General features: G+C 36.2%; 1 long non-coding RNA gene across 1 annotated transcript in view; it reads left to right on the top strand.

The window, feature by feature from the left end:
• LOC117108679 overlaps positions 1–560 on the top strand; it is a 4,314-nt gene extending 3,754 nt beyond the window's left edge. Inside the window, exons 2-3 of the long non-coding RNA XR_004445397.1 lie at positions 244–299; positions 422–560. This is a non-coding gene — a long non-coding RNA (uncharacterized LOC117108679). The remainder of the gene's footprint in view (positions 1–243; positions 300–421) is intronic.
• The last annotated feature ends 5,263 nt before the right edge of the window (positions 561–5,823 follow it).

Raw genomic sequence — 5,823 nt, 5'->3', positions numbered from 1 at the left:
TATACACATATATGTATGTATATGTCTATGTATATACACGTGTATGTATACGTATAATATACATGCGTATATATGTATATACACGCGTATGTATGTACACGCGTATATATGTACGCGCGCATATATATATACATGTATACGTATATATGTGTATATGTACGTGTATATATACACGGCCTATATACTTTTTTAGTCATGTATCATGCATAGGAACGTTGACGCCTGCAAGGCTCTGGTTTTCAGTTGCCTTCCTCTCAACTATGGAATCAACTACCAGACTCAATGCAGCTTGACTCCAGGTCAGTCGATTACATCCACTTTAAATTTGTTTTCTACTTTTCATCATTTTGACTTGAAGTTTGTCTTGCAATATTGTTTATTTAGAAACTGTAGGTCTTAATTTTTTTGTGGACATGTTCAGGCAAAGACATCACAAGCTAGCCAAGGCTCACAAGCTGTAAAGTTTCTCAAGCACCTTCATATACTCAAACTATTTCCTGAGACTAAAGTGGACGAAGTTCAACCTCAGTGATGGGTTTTAACTGTAAAAAGAAACATACCAACAAGTTTTGATAGGTTAAGCAACAGACAAATTCCGCTAAGTTGGTCACGTGACATACGGTGGGTATAAATTGTAAACAGGCAGTGCGATTGGAAATTGAAATTTAGAATTTTGCCATTGGTTAGCTAATGCTCCAAAAGATACTGGCCCCAACATTGAGATTTTTTGAGAAATGCTAGGTCTAGGCTCCTGTATATCTATGGCCTGTTTAGGTGTGCACGAGGGTCTTTGATCCCCGAACTGCGATTTTCACATGCTACGATTTCTAGGCTAGCTAAGGTTTATGAAGGATCACATAAATCCAAAGCATACAAAGTTCATTGAATGTTAGGAAATAAACGCTATTTTGAACAATCGTATTGATTTCCTTGCAAGTTATTTCTCATGTTAATGGTTGGTGGTTGTTTTCGTTGATTGGCTGAAAGTTGTGCAGTTGCCTGAATGAATTTATAAATAAAAAGGTGGTATTGACCCCAAAATTGACTTTCAGACACTCCCTCTTTAGAATTCCAGGACGCCACTTTTTAATGTTGTACTTTTGTGGCGAATCATCTTCTATCTATAATCTTATTGGTGGAATATCAACAATGATCTTAAAAAATCATTGTTGAAATTACATTCAGATTTTTTGTGTCTGACAGTGCTGTCTTCTTTCATCTAGAATGGCTATAACACACACATCATGTACCTAACTTCCAAGCACTGGAGGTTGAGTTGTCTCAACCCCATGTAAAAAAATTCTTTCTCAGAGTGTCGGGATTGAATTGCTCAGAGAGAAGTCTTGCTGGTTAAGATGCTTGTTTTCCAATCCGAGGGTCCTGGGTTCAATGCCTGTCTGTGTTGAAGGAATTTTTCTCATGACCAAAAACAACTCCACTCTCTATAAACCTCATTTTGAGATTTTGTTGTATAAAAGCACCTCAATATGTGTAGGCCTATTTGTCTTGTGCAAGAGATTGTCCTACAAGTAGGACAGTGATATATTCGCTATTGACAATCCTTAGTGCATGTGTTGTGTGCCTAAATAAATAGAGTAAAATAAATAAATGCAATTAAAGTTTGGGAACCACGGTTATAATCTCCGCATGCAACAAGTCCGCTCAACAAAGGGCGTTATAATACAGTAGGATATCACACACGATTCACTTTTTGATGTTGTTCTTATATAATAGATTCAACAACAGGATGCTCACGAACGTAGCAAGCGTGTGCCTACAGTCCCGCAGTGGCATCGACAAGTGAGTCTCATGAACTCTCAGTAAGATAGTTATAATTTCAGTTTAATGTTATTTAAAAAAATCATTAGGTTTTTGTAATCACCGCATGACATGCAATTATTATGGCACTGACACGTGCATGGGTAGTTATGCACATGTCAGTTGTGGTCTTCCCCCTCCACCTGGACCAGGCACCAGCGGGGCTTTAGCCAGGAATACATTTCCAAGCAGTAAACTCCCAGTGCAAATCTCAGCTACCTTCGGCTATGCAGGGCAATATTCTAATGACTGTAAATCACTGGTGAGGATATTTTTTGTAGTGTGGTTGCAGCGCTCGTAAACCTTGACCAATGAGTTTTCGGATGCAAGCTTCTATCTATTGGATGACCTGGTACTCTCAGTGCATTAGTACATCACAACTACAGTAGGTCTAGGCAAAGAATATACCACTGATAATGGTGTAAACATTTTCAGAATAAACCAAAATATTTTTTTTTGGCCAGTTAGCGCAAACTCCGCCACAAGAATATGCAATTTGGAGCCCTGGGTACATAACATAAACCTTCTCCCGGCCCTTTTCACACCATTATTACATCCCCGGGTCAGTAACAGATACTTTCCGGGTCTATGGGGAAACGAATATCTGTAGGCCACATCCCAGGCCATGTGAAATTGTGTTTTTAAATGGAATGGTTGTTTAAATTATAAATGCTTTGTACTTTTAATGTATTAATTGTTGAAATTATACATTTTAAATTTTTGTAAAATGCATTGAGATGTCATTTGATAATTATGTTTGAGCTATATAAGAAATGTATTATTATTATTATGTCCCAATGGTCTGGGTCCGGTTTGGTTGCTATGGTTTGATTATTAGGGCATGTTAGCTCAGTCAAGCGTGAAGAGGGCAGAGTGGCAACCTTCCCAAGATGAGCGCCCTTTTGTTGAGTGTCCTTTTTATGTTTTCTAGGTTTCATCCCAGGGCTGATTATCTGGACGACTGTCAGTCAAGTGCATCACATGAGTCAGCAAGAGACTACTGTAACAAGAAGCTTAACCTCATGAACACTAATATATTCACCCTATTCCTTTAGCCAAAGAAAGGAGACTTCAGCCTATGCATAGCTTGTATAGTGTGAAAAAAAAAGACATACTTGAGTTACAGTATCAACAGGTAAGTAATTGCATACATTTACAACTTTTAAATTCTTTATTCATCAACAAATGAAAATGCATATTAAAAGATAATTTTATATAGTGTTTAAGAATTATCTAGAAAGTAAACAGAGCATACATTGGCGACCCTATAATAAAAATTTGAATAGTAATCATTGAAATAAATTTTAATGACTCCTACAGCAGCTGTACATGAGAATATACGTAGTAACTATCATAGTAACTTAGAGATACATTATTGATTGTTGACCCTAGAATAAAAATAGAAATGTAAAAAACAAAATAACTAAAACTAGCTGTACATTAAGAACGTACTTTTAAATTAGGCATACAATAAACTTTAACATCTACAGTAACTACTTACGATGAGTCTAAAGTAAAAATAATATATAAAAATGATTATACCCAATACTGTAGGTAACTAAATGATCTAAAATTATAGAATTCTCTGCGTCCATTTCACTTGTGGTCAATTATCAAACATTCTTCTTTTTTGAATAGGGTAGATCTACATGAAATGTATCATGTTATGATACTTTCCTTCATCAACCATATAACCTTCCTTAGTTAAAGTGACATCTGCTGGTCTATTCATTTGACCTATTTCACTAACCATTGAACCTATTTTACCAAGCAGTCTACCATCATCAATATTAAATTTAAACACAGAGTGAGCTTTTCAATCAGCTACATACAAGACTCAGTTTCTTTCAAGCCCACAGGATTCACTACCACAATCTGTTCAAGAGTTTTTAATTTGATGGTCTTTAAGCGCTGTCTTAAATCATTCTTATTTGACAATCTCTAATTTTCCTCAACTCTCCTGTTTTGTTTTATTTCATTTTTCAATATTTGTGTTTGTATTATACAGTCCGCCAAAGTCGACTCTGTTTAAGTCGAAAATTCGCGTCAGTCGAATTTTTTAAAAAGTCCCAATTCTTTCCTATGTATTACTGTGTAAATTGTTTGTTTAATTCGAATTTTTATAAGTCGAATTTTGGCTATATCGACGGAATTTTCCTGTCCGGATAGGCCGATTTTAAAGTAATTTTAGCCACACAAGTCGAAGTTCCAAATTTAGTAGCGCACATGGGAAAAATGCACAGCCGTGGGAAAATACGAAGTTCAATCCTTGTTGTACGGCAACAAGTTAGCCATGACAAACTAACACCTCAGACAGCGCGCTGTGGAACTTGGCTCACATGATCGTATGTCGTAAGTTGCAGTCTACTCTCACAATACAGACACCCCTCCGGACCGGCTCCAATGTTCAGTTTTTCGTCAAGTTTAGTTTGTAAAACTTGTACTGAACCCATTTCGAACAAGATTGTTGTAGTCAGGGCCTAGCTATTTAATTAATTTATCAAAGCCCTGGATTCTTTTGACTGCCTAGACTACGCAAATTCAACACGTTATTTAATACAGTAATACGTACAGTACCTGTTGTTTTGCTGTACTGCTCAGCAAATTTAATTATTACCAATAAAACTGATGCGAATTTTATATTGTTTTTGTATGCATTTCTTTAGGTCTGATTATGTTTTTCCAAGCACACATTCTTCGTTGGGCAATGCCATTTGCTGGTCGGCAGTCTAGTTGTAAACAGAACAGGTCGTGCCCCAAAAAACTCTTCCTGCCCGCCAATTGGTCCATTTTCGTGGGGTGTTTTGCAGACTAGACATGTGCTTCGGCTGTGATGACGTCAGATCGCCCAAAGTTTTATAGTCCGTGACAGTAACAAGCTCAGTGTAATCAAGAATGTTTTAATTAAACAAATTTATAAAACAAAACAAAAAACAAATAAGAAACCCTCATGGTATATTTTAGAGTCAAATCTAAATAAACCTAACAAATTATATTTTATTCTCTACAAATTTCCTCCGTAATTAGCAACATGTTTTGAAAAGCGTCTTGAGTTTAAAGAATGAATGAGGTGCATTTGAAATTTACACCGACGAATCTAACGAATTTGAATTAGACGTCTACTGAAAAGAGTAACCAGTAGAAACTTGCTTTGTTGAGTTCCGTCTTTATTGCAGGTTGATTCCAAATGGTTTTTAAGGATTAAAAGCAAGAATATACACTTATTAAAACATTGGAATGCATAAATTTCACTTCATAATTAACTAAGAAAACGTCTACTGGTGTGTCGTGTTAATCAACAGATAATCTCCATGGCAATGCGAGTATAGCTAAGCGTCTCGTTTTCACAGCGTCTGCTATGCTTGTCGTTAAACGATGTCTATTAAACTATCGTCTGGTTTTTCGAGTGAGTGTTACCGTCCTGAATTGGACAAATCGTCCGAGATTTGGAATAGGGAGTTCATATTTTTGAAAAGTATTTTATTAAAAGAAGAATAGGAATGAGTTTGGGACTTAAGAAAATGTTCGGTTTTGCGTGAAATTCAATTTTTGTGGGCATTGAGTACACATAGTATTGTTCTATGTTAATATTTTTTTCGAAAATGTGCAAGTCGAAATCTGTATAACTCGAACTTTTTATGCCAGTCCCATTAGATTCGACTTAGGCGAACTCGACTGTACTTTATCAAAGAACCATGAAATGCATAATAGCCCCTAAACGATAAAATATACATACGAATATTTTTACAGATATTCCTGTGTGTGACAATTTCATATCTGCTTTAAAACATCTCAGATTGTGTGAAGAGTTTTGTATAAAGTAGACCCCACCAAGGTTGTGTCTCTGAGTCCGATCAGGTGCCTTTTAATGCGCAGCAATTATCTTGCACCATCACTATACGCTGCTGGGGTCTAAAAAATAAAATGTATCATTGTGGCACGTCTGGATAATTTCTTTTTATCGGCACCCAAAAAACTATTGACAAATTTAGTGGGGCCCCCCTG

Source organism: Anneissia japonica, unplaced genomic scaffold, assembly GCF_011630105.1.
Source record: "Anneissia japonica isolate Jap-2015-1 unplaced genomic scaffold, ASM1163010v1 scaffold1587_len1432017_cov164, whole genome shotgun sequence".
NCBI classification, from domain to species: Eukaryota; Metazoa; Echinodermata; class Crinoidea; order Comatulida; family Comatulidae; genus Anneissia; species Anneissia japonica.
Note: the sequence above shows the minus strand (reverse complement) of the source record. Positions and strands in the feature narration are given on the sequence as shown.